This window comes from Eptatretus burgeri, chromosome 1 (assembly GCF_056783735.1).
Source record: "Eptatretus burgeri isolate ZD-2024b chromosome 1, Ebu_testis_v1, whole genome shotgun sequence".
In the NCBI taxonomy this organism is placed as follows: domain Eukaryota; kingdom Metazoa; phylum Chordata; class Myxini; order Myxiniformes; family Myxinidae; genus Eptatretus; species Eptatretus burgeri.
The window spans coordinates 157,368,985-157,380,825 of NC_140961.1; positions in this window are offsets into that span (position 1 = coordinate 157,368,985).

An 11,841-nucleotide genomic window follows, 5' to 3' on the forward strand; every position below is an offset into this window, starting at 1 on the left:
ACGGAGGGTAGACCGGGCGATCGCACCTCGCCGCAGGTCGACCCCGGACACGGGCCACTTTAAGCGACCCGTTCCGTACTATCGGAATAACCGAGGGGTGTTATCGTCAACCTCGACGGTTCCGATTAATTATCGGGCATATTTAGCCCACTACCAACCCTTTACGTGAAGTTAGATGGAGATTCAATTAAAGAAAAGACGAAGCGAAACGGGAAAAACAGTTCAACATGAGGCACATTTATTCTGCGGCAAACGCTAAGCACACATATACAATTACAACAATTATGCACCAAAAGCAATTGCAACAAAAGAAACACAATGCCGATCTACTAGCGACTACGCGAGCACACGGCAACACTTACACAGTTTTACTTTACAGACGGCGCCGACAACACATATACTCAAAAGCAAAAGAAAAAGGGCTACCCTCAACTACAAGGGGACAGATGGGGCTGTGGGCGCAAGACCGGGTGGAGTCTACCCGTCTTGTGATGAGCCGCAAATGCCGCGGCGGTGCCCCGACTCCGCGCTCCTCTGCGGGTTTCATTGGCACTGCTTGGAATGGGGTGGGAACGGGGTCCCCTTTCCGCACTATCTCAGCGCGGGGGGGAAAAGGGGGGAATTGTTGATGCTCTGGGGAAAGAGGATAGCTGGCTTGCTTGGGTCCTACGACGAGCGACTCCACTGCGACCTCGACCGCGTTCCGGGCTTCCCCTCTCTGCAGCTCCCCGACAGACTCCAAACCCTGACAGACTGACTTTCCTCCAGACCCATCTTGACTGCTGCTGCCACACTCCACCACCGCCACACCTCTCCAACTCGCCCGAGCCCAAAAACTGCGACTGCCTACAACTGCTTCCGACCCAAAACAAAACTCTCTGCCGCTGCCACACCTCTCCAACTCGCCCGAGCCCAAAACTGCGACTGCCTCCAAATGCTTCCGACCCAAAACAAAAACTGACTGAATTTGCCCCGCGCTCGGCGCTTTATAGTATGGCAGGAGAACTCGTATGCAAATTTCCGGATCAGGATGAGCTCGGGGGCGGAGCCACGCTCGCCAATTGGACGGAGGAAAAGTGGGCGTGAACCTCCCCTGATCCTCGAATTTGCATATATCGATTCTACTCCGACGCGCCTGGAGGCGGGGCCAAATCGCCCCGCGCTTACTGATAGGACGGAACAGAAGTGGGCGTGTATCATTCCTGATCCGACTTTTCCTCGGAAAGGCCGCTTTTTGCACCCGCGGCTCATCGTGCGTCCCGCACGAGGCCAGGACAGCCTGACGCTCTGTGCCCACAAGCGGTGTGGGAATAGCGGCAGAAGGAGGAGAGGTGAAGGTGGTGGAGGGTTTATTGTGGCGGTGGTGGAGGGTTTATTGTGGCGGTGATGGCCATGGCGACGCTTGGAATGACGGTGATGCGATGTTTACGGGAGCGAGCCTTGACGGTAAAGGTCGTGGCTGTTGGCGTTGTTGTTGTTGTGAAGCGGCGTTGCGGTTGGTGGTTGTTGTGTGATGGCGGTTGAGACGTGGTTGGTTCAAAATAAAGATAGAACAGAAAAACGGCTATCTTAAAGGGTCGCAGCCCAAATGAATCACATTTATTCCTTCTAAACAAGGGGTTTGGGGCTAACTACACATGTACTTACAGAGATATCTCACCTACAGGACCTTAATGGTGGTTTGCGAATTTCCTCAACCACAACACTACCCCCTCCCCTTTTTACAGACTCGTCCCGAGTCGTCAATTTTTCGTGTGCCATCATGTGTAGTTCTCCCCTAGTACGTTTTACCTACGGATCCCTGAGTGCGACATTCATGGTATTCGTGTCCCCAAAATAAATAACATGAGGGCTGAGTCACTAACTAAACAAACCCACTCACATGGACGACTTAAATAAAATTGCCGGCGCTAAGACATACATGCCGGGGGCGCACTCATATGTACAGTACATCTTAACCTTAACTTACAAATTTTACACTAAACCATGGCCCAGGATCAAAGGACTCTGCAAAAAGAAAGCAGTTATGAGGGAGCCAGGCTGCTCGCATGCAGTTTGTGGCTCAAACAATGCAGGTGACAGGGAACGTGGCCGGCTGCTCACACGCAGTCCTAGCCCCCCCCCCCTTTTGAACTGAACCCAGTGAACCACAACGGTGCATGGGCTGCACAAACGCAGTCTGCGTGCCAGCTCAAGTGGCACACGCAATGAGCACAACGGATGGATGGATGGATGGATTAATGGATGGACGCAAACACGGTGCAGGGGCCGCCACTGCAGGCCCGTGTTGTAGCTGCCAACAGGGCAGTTCTTGCAGCTTGCAAACTGTTGATTTGATCCTGGCGCACACGGCAATGAACATGGGGGGGGGCAAAGCAAAATTGAACGGGCCTGGTGAACAGGGGCAGTGGGCATTGCGTGGCAAACGTGAGCAGGCAAACACAGCCTGCAGAAGAAGGCCGCTCCAGGCAACACAGCCGGCAGACGAAGTGGGCCGGCCCAGGCCTTGCAGCAAAACAACAGCTGCCGATGAAGTGGGCCGGCACAGGCCTTGCAGCAACACAGCCGGCAGATGAAGCTGGCCAGCCTTTGCCATTCAGTGGAGGTTGGTGGAGGGAGTGCGGTGGTGCTGGCCACTCGGAAGGCGGGCTCGGACCTACCCTACGGTCTCCCTCCCAACCTATCGCCTTTGCCTGTCACCGTCCATACTCACCCCCTTAATATGTAAAACCCAATTTAGCCCCAAATATATATATATATATATATATATATATATATATATATATATATATATATATATATATATATATATATATATATATATATATATATATATATTTTACTTCCCCTCTATAATTCGTCCCCTAACCTCCTTTATCGTCCTTGTTTGGCTAACCTATCATCGACTCGCCTACTCCCATCCCCTACGTTCCCTTCCCGGAGGGGAATGAGGGAGAGCTAGCGTCCTGTGTCGAGGCCCAACGAAGCCTCAAGATGGCTTCCCCAGACTACAGCGATCTTATTCCAAAGTGGGTCCAGCGGCCCACAACGAGAGCGAAGGGATGGATGGTGCGGAGGGGTACACTTCCTAATCTACCCTAACCATTTAACTGTTAAACTACCCCGGGGCTTTCAACAAGCGCATTGCGCTTAAATTATTGGTTCTAACCACCCAGATTCCCGTCGCCTGTGTTGGTGTCCTCACAAATTTTGGGCCTCGCCCCCCCCAAATTTTTTTTCCGTGCCCTCACACGGTCTCATGGCTGGGACGCGTGGCTCCCCTTGGCAGGCACTACCCTCTGCCAATTCTCCAGCTATGGCACCCCCGGGCACTACACTGCCTCCGAGCCTACCAGCTCCCTAAACACCGGGGAGTGCCCCCCATGGCACCTCCCCTGAAATGCACACATGGCAGGCTGGCTTCCCGGGCCCCTTTCCGAGAGTAACCCGTGCCCACAACACTGCCCATGTGGCTAACGGCACCCCGGGCCCCCGCACCAAGCGGGCGCACCCATGCCCACCATGGGCCCTTGGCCTACTACGGCCGACTAGCCTGGTGCCCGGGGTACCCACTCAGGGATACTCACCTTTCGCAGCCACGCTCCCAGCCCGTCAACAGGGCTCCTGCACCCCTCCAAATGGGTATCGAGCCTACATTCCCACCAACAACAAAACGACTTCCATTTGTCAATTTGACTAACCCACTAACTCAGTCTACACTGACCCCCGGGTCCCTTGGGTGGGAGTAACTCCTCCCCCCAATCACTCACCGCACCATGCATTCCTCATTCGCTCCACTCACACAGCCCTGCTGGCCTCACTCACTCACCAAGCACATGCTTCCACTTCACTCACAAACTCTTCAACACACACACCGCTGAATTGTGCCATCCTTCTAACTACCTCCACTAACTAACTCGTGCTCCCACGTCGTCCCTTATACTAGTAGCACGTTCCATTTAACACTTTGTCGCTAAACTACGTCCCCTCTACACATCCAAAGTCTGTCACTGTCCTCAAATAATCCCATAAATCAATTTCCCAACCTAAATCTCGCTACAATCCCTCTAACTAATCCATTCCACGGACTCCATGAGGACTTACCCCTGCCCGATGAAGTCGGTCTAACTAAGCTAACCCTTCCCCCTAGCTAATTTCATCCTGTGCCCAGTTAAGGGGGTCTTCCATCCCTTGCCCGGGAATCCTGTGCACCCGAAAGTGAGGCTTGATTTTTTTTTCCCACATGCGCAGCACCAGCGCGGAAACTCACAGCTCGCGCACTTTGCACCTGCCCGTGACGTCATGCAGCTGCACGTGTACCTCGTCCCTCCTTGGACGGTACCATCCGGCAGGGATACCCCTCCTGCCGGATTCCAACCCCACGTGCAGCCATGACGTCACCGTGCGCATAAAAAAACACAAGCCCCATGTCTCGAGGGGTTCCCCACGCGAACACATGTGCTCTGCCCGTTGGAGCTTAACACACACGCCCGCGTGGAGAACCCGTCCGGTCCAAATCCGTTATCCTGCCTAAACTTTGTCCGTCGCGGGATCGGCAACATTCACCGCGCTCGTTTCCGGACCGGGACTTCACTCCCGCAAGCGAGCACGTGGGGGCTTCGTGCATTGCACGGCACGGACCTCGCGCTCGCTGCTGGGTGAACCCGGCGCGGTTCCCGAAACAGCTGCAGCTGCTACCCGGCTTTTGTTCCTCTGTCGCAGTCGTCGTCTCCAATCCAACCACGCACACCTGCGTGTCACGACGCTCATACACCATTCCATTACATTCATATTCGCACCGGGAGACGCGGCTGCATGCTCACGCATGCCGACCGACATCTCCCTTACACACAGCGACCTTGCACACGCTGTCTCTCTCACACTCGGCCGCTCACTCACGCACCGTGCCTTACTCACACACCGTGCTTTGCACACGCGTGCCGTTTCTGGCGCACACGCGGCTCCACTCACACGTGGTGCTCCATTCATACTGGCCGTTTCACTCACACACACGGCCTCTTCCACTTGCGGTGCCCCTTTTACACACAGCGTGCTGGGAAGCACGCAGTCCGACACACTCGCCACCACACCACTCACACACGGGGTCGCTTCCACACACGGGGACGCACTCACACCTTGCACCACACACACCGGGACAACCACACTGGGGATTCGTGTCCCCACAAGGGGTCTCCGGGGCCTCTATACCCCCCAAGCTCTCCGTGCACCCGTCCACAGCACTCCTCCCCTCGAACTCGCAAAGCACGACCGAACCCACCTGGTCGTGACTCGCCTCAAGGGGGCATACTCCCCCCCCTCGTTCCTGGAGGAGGCCATCTCGCTGCTCGCACTGGGTCCCGACATGCTCCGCAAGCTCACCCTCATCGTCCTCCACTACCTCTGTGTGTGTGTGCGCGTCTCTAACCCCGTCATTATCATGCAGTCTCTCCTCTATTTTTTCTGTCTCCCGTGTCTCTATACATTTTCTCTCCTTGTTCCTTATTTCTGTCTCTTCCTGGTTCCTTTTTCCTTCCCATCTGACTCGTTCTTTCTCTCTGAGCCCCATTAGCTGTTCGTTCTCCCTCCGGAGCTGCTCAATCTCCGTTAACTCCAATCTCGCTCTCCGTTTTAGTTGTTCAATTTCACACTCATATAGTTGTTGTTTTCTCTCCCACTGTTCCTCCTGCTCTTTGTTTTCCAATCACATTGTTTCTTTCAATTGGCTCATTTCCTTCCTGTGTTTCATTCGCTGCTGTCTCATTACTCTTCCTCGTTTCCTCTCCTGTCCTTCCTTCTCCAGTTTCATGGTTTGCTTCATTCGGTTAATCTCCTTTTTGTGTTTCATTTGCTGCTGTCTCATTACTCTTCCTCGTTTCCTCTCCTGTCCTTCCTTCTCCAGTTTCATGGTTTGCTTCATTTGGTTAATCTCCATTTTGTGTTTCATTTGCTGTTCTTTGTCAATCTCCTCGCACTCCAGCCTCGCCTTTTCTTTCAATTGGTCAACCTCGGCTTCATGTTCCTTATGTTTTCTTTCCCATTGTTCCTCTCGTTCTTCCCTCTCCAATCTCCTTGTGTCCTTCAATCTCCTGATTTCTCCTTCCTGCTTCATTCCTTGCTCCTTCAACTTCTCCTCGTATTCCAACCTATTTTTTTCCTTTTGTCGTTCAGTTTCAAATTCATACTCTTTCAGTTTTTTATTCCACTGTCTCTCTTGTTCCTCGTTCTGCAATCTCGTTATTTCTTTCAGTTGGCTGACTTCCTTCTCCTGTCTGATTCGTTCTTCCATCATTACTCTTTCTTGCATGTCATTATTTAATCTAGCCTTCGCTTCCAGCTGTTCGATCTGTACAGTGTGGTTTCTTAAAGTTTCATTTTCCGTTCTCTTCCTTTACTCTTTTAACACTCAGTTCGTTTTGTAGTTCCCTCTCTTTGTTTTGGTGTTTCTGTAACTCAGAAACTTTCTTTTCCAATTATTTTCTCATCTCCGCACACTCAGACTTTGCTTTGGCTTCTAACTGTTCTTCTGGCTTGCGCTTGTGGTTTTCTACCCGTCTTCCCAGTTCCTCTGTCTCCGTTTTTACCTCCGTTTCTTCCTCGCTTTTTGTCTCTGCTGTTTCCTCTTTTGTCTTTTTCGTCTGCATCATTAATTCTGCCGTTGTCTCTATTATCATTTCCTCCACGACGACCTCCTGCATTTCTACACATTTTATTCCTGCCGTTCTCTCGCGTTCATTTGTTTCTCCCTGGACCTTCGTCTCTGTTTCCTCCGTTTTTAATTCACTCTCGACCTGGTCTATCTCTCGCGTCTCTGGCAATACCTCTATTTCCGTTGTCGTCTCTGTTTTGCATGTTTCAGTCTCCCCATTAATTACGACGTCGCTCGTCATGACTTTGACGGCTTCATCGCAGGCCGGACAGCCGTTGCACTCCCCCCCCCCATCTCGTTCGTCCCAGCACGTGGCAGCTCCATTTTCTCGCCCGTGGTCCACGTTTCGCTCCTCGCCATTGCCATAATGCCTGCCTGCAGGCCTATGCCCATGCTCTGCATCTCACCCCGCATTTTTTTCATTTGGTTTTTTGCTTCGAGTGCGTTTCCATCCATTTTTTTATTTTCCATTTGTTGCGTATTTCTCTTCATTTCGTTGTTCCTTTCTTTCATTTCGGCATTCCTGTAATCCAGTTTGTCATTTATCCTCTGCGCGAGTTCCATAATCTGCCGCATTATCACCTGCCATGGCCACTCCCACTGACTACATTTAGTGGTGGAGTTATAATAAAAAACCGACCAGATGAACGGCATCGATGCCTTTCCCAACCTTCTGGTACGGGTTTCTCTTGCACGGTGATCTCGTCCTGAGCCATGGATTCCACATTACTATTACACATACCTAATCCACCCGCTCGCCTTGAGACACCATCTTACTTCTCGTAAAGGGTTAATTTCGCTCGCTCGTAATTTGGAGGGAATCGGAGGTCACTCCTCTCACCCCTGGACCGATTCCCGTGAATTTAGCTGGAGACAAGAGAGCCCGTTTTCCCGTTCTCTGACACCAGTGCCGCGAGGAGGGGGGATGGGTTTGTGTCCCACGACCTGACACCAGTGTTGAGAATTCGTGCCTGCCGGCGTGCGAGCGGCCAAGTAACTCGAATCGCGGCACGTCGCCCACCGGACGGACAATTCCATCGTGACCCTCTCGGACTAACGCCGGGAACTAGTCACGGGTGGGCCTTTCGGCCTCACCACGATCGTGTCAATCGCCCCCCGCAAGGATAGGGTTGTTCGCCAAAATTCGACCGACCTAAGTACCCACACGGAGGGTAGACCAGGCGATCGCACCTCGCCGCAGGTCGACCCAGGACACGGGCCACTTAAGTGACCCTTTCCGTACTATCCGGATAACTGAGCGGTGTTATCGTCAACCTCGATGGTTCCGATTAATTATCGGGCGTATTTAGCCCACTACCAACCCTTTATGTGAAGTTAGATGGAGATTCAATTAAAGAAAAGACGAAATAAAACGGGAAAAAACAGTTCAACATGAGGCACATTTATTCTGCGGCAAACGGAAAGCACACATATACAATTACAACAATTATGCACCAAAAGCAATTGCAACAAAAGAAACACAATGCAGATCTACTACCAACTACGCGAGCACACGGCAACACTTACACAGTTTTACTTTACAGACGGCGCCGACAACACATATACTCAAAAGCAAAATAAAAAGGGCTACCCTCAACTACAAGGGGACAGACGGGGCTGTGGGCGCGAGACCGGGTGGAGCCTACCAGTCCTGTGATGAGCCGCAAATGCCGCGGCGGTGCCCCGACTCCGCGCTCCTCCGCGGGTTTCGTTGGCACTGCTTGAAATGGGGTGGGAACGGGGCCCCCTTTCCGCACTATCTCAGCGCGGGGGGGGGTGAAAGGGGGGAATTGTTGATGCTCTGGGGAAAGAGGATAGCTGGCTTGCTTGGGTCCCGCGACGAGCGACTCCACTGCAACCTCGACCGCGTTCCCGGCTTCCCCTCTCTGCAGCTCCCCGACAGACTCTGAACCCCGACAGACTGACTTTCCTCCAGACCTGTCTTAACTGCTGCTGCCACACTCCGCCGCTGCCACACCTCTCCAACTCACCCCAGCCCAAAAACTGTGACTGCCTTCAACTGCTTCCGACCCAAAACAAAACTCTCTGCCACTGCCACACCTCTCCAACTCGCCCGAGCCCAAAACTGCGACTGCCTCCAACTGCTTCCGACCCAAAACTAAAACTGACTGAATTCGCCCCGCGCTCGGCGCTTTATAGTACGGCAGGAGAACTCGTATGCAAATTTCCGGATCAGGATGAGCTCGGGGGCGGAGCCACGCTCGCCCATTGGATGGAGGAAAAGTGGGCGTGAACCTCCCCTGATCCTCAAATTTGCATATATCGATTCCACTCCGACGCGCCTGGAGGCGGGGCCAAATCGCCCCGCACTTGCTGATAGGACGGAACAGAAGTGGGCGTGTATCATTCCTGATCCGACTTTTCCTCGGAAAGGCCGCTTTTTCCACCCGGGGCTCAGCGCGCATCCCGCACGAGGCCAGGGCAGCCTGACACTCGGTGCCCACAAGCGGTGCGGGAATGGCGGCAGAAGGAGGAGAGGTGAAGGTGGTGGAGGGTTTATTGTGGCGGTGATGGCCATGATGGTGATGCGATGTTTACGGGAGCGAGCCGTGACGGTAAAGGTCGTGGCTCTTGGCGTTGTTGTTGGTGTGAAGCGGCATTGCGGTTGATAGTTGTTGTGTGATGGTGGTTGAGACGTGGTTGGTTCAAAATAAAGATGGAACAGAAAAAACGGCTTAATATTATCTTAAAAAAAATCTTAAAGGGTCGCAGCCCTAATGAATCACCTTTATTCCCTCTAAACAATGGGTTTGGGGCTAACTCCACATGTACTTACAGAGATATCTCATCTACAGGACCTGAATGGTGGTTTGCGAATTTCCTCAACCACAACAATATATATGAAAGTGTGTCTGTCTGTGTGTGTTTCTCCGTGACCTATGCACGCAAAAGTACTGGACTGATCCTCACCAAACTACACATGCTGACAGAACATGTACCCTGGAGTGTCCTGATGTAAAAGAATTGTACTTCCGACTTCCGGTTTCCGAATTATGACGTCATCACCTGATTTCGTAACGTTAATTTTTCAAGTTCACCCGATTGATATTGGGCCAACGCCATTTGCAATAGAATGAAAAAATAATGCGACAGTCAATTGAAGACAATGACTTCCGACTTCCCGGTTTCCGAATTATGACGTCATCAACTGATTGCGTTACGTTAATTTTTTAAGTTCAGCCGATTGACATGGGACCAACGGAATTTGCTAGAGAATGAGAAGTTAATACTACAGTCAATTGAAGACAATGACGTCCAACTTTCCGGTTTCCGAATTATGACTGATGCATTCGATACACTTGCAAAAATGACCGTATGTATATTATACCATATAATGATATAATAATCATCTGTAAGTCGTGTTTTATTTACATTTTTTTTTTGTTCATTATTGTTATAACCATGGTTATAAAAACCATTTTTATTGTTACTGTATAACGTTTTTCTGTCACTTCGGCCTGGATTCGGGATCAGCGATCAAATAATGTAAATCACGATTAAAAATTATTTTTTGATGATGCGGGAGTTATCTTTATTAAAATCAGTAGAGGAAATATACACCATGTCTGATATTTGGGTCTTTCATGTCTCCGACGATGCCTTTATCTCCAGGGACGCATCATTCCCCATGACAAAAACCGGAAGCAAAAGGGTCATTACAGACGACACGATTTCCAAATTGCCAGAGTATTGTGTTGTTGTTGTTGTTTACTATTCTCTCATGTGCACGCGTTGAGTATGAAGTTCACGACGTTCGCGAGTAAATGTTGTGCGGTGTATAAACACGATCAGTTTGATTTCTATGTTGTGAATATTAAACGCTGTGGGGTGTATAATCACGATCGGTTTGATTTCTATGTTGCGAATATTAAACGCAGTGCGGTGTATAAACACGATCGTGTTCGATTTCTATGTTGTGAATATTAAACGCTGTGGGGTGTATAATCACGATCGGGTTTGATGTCAATGTTGCGAATATTAAACGCAGTGCGGTGTATAAACACGATCGGGTTTGATTTCGATGTTGTGAATATTAAATGCTGTGCGGTGTATAAACACGATCAGGTTTGATTTCTTTGTTGAAAATATTAAACGCTGTGTGGTGTATAAACAAGATCGGGTTTGATTTCTATGTTGCGAATATTAATAAACGCTGTGCGGTGTATAAACACGATCGGATTTGATTTCTATCTTGCGAATAAACAATAATTGAATAAATAAATACACTTACGGTCATGATCTCCCGGCATGCATCATTCCCCATGACAAAAACCGGAGGCAAAAGGGTCAGAGCCGAGACACAGATTTGAAATTGCCAAGGTGTTGTTGTTGTTGTTGTTGTTGTTGTTGTTGTTGTTGTTGTTGTTGTTGTTTCCTTTTCTCTCATGTGTACAAGTTGAGTATGAAGTTCACCTCGTTCGCTATTACACTTTTCGTTGAGAACAGTCGTGGATCAATCCACGCTGCCTCACCCCAATATGTTCATATTATACGTACACATGCGATGCAGAGACCGTCAAATATTTCCTCCCCAAATATAGATGATATGGCGTCCATCGTATTTGATACACTATCATAGGCCTTATTTACATCAACAAAAACCTGTAGAGGTTGTCTATTATACACATTTCCTTGAGAACAAGAGTTCATCAGTATCAGTACATGCTGCGTCACATCAATAGAGGTTTTCTAATATACACTTTCGTTGAAGCGGAGATATTTTTCCCGAGCAATTCCTCATCATCAAGCAGGTTTCCTCATCAAATCCTCACCAATTCCTCATCCATTTCGCATCCATTCTTCATCATCAAACATTCACCTCAGCAATAGGACCAGTACCTCTATCAGGAGATCGAACTAAAATAAAGTAACTATTTACTTTTGTATCGTGGCAAAAGGTTGGTTGTGCTCATTCCCGCGGACCCCAGTGAAAATCGCTGGAACTCCCACACTTTTTGAGCCGGACCCGTGCGTTTCATCGCAGGGCTCTCGGGACTAATTGGCCTCTCCAGTTGGCAGCGGATCCCCGTGCAAGGACTCCCGCGACCTGAGTTGTAGGGGATAATCCACCGACGAGTTGCCCCGAGCACAACCACCACACATATAATTAATCCACACATTTATACATAATAGTAATATTTTGATAATTTTAATAAATTTATGATTCCTCCTAA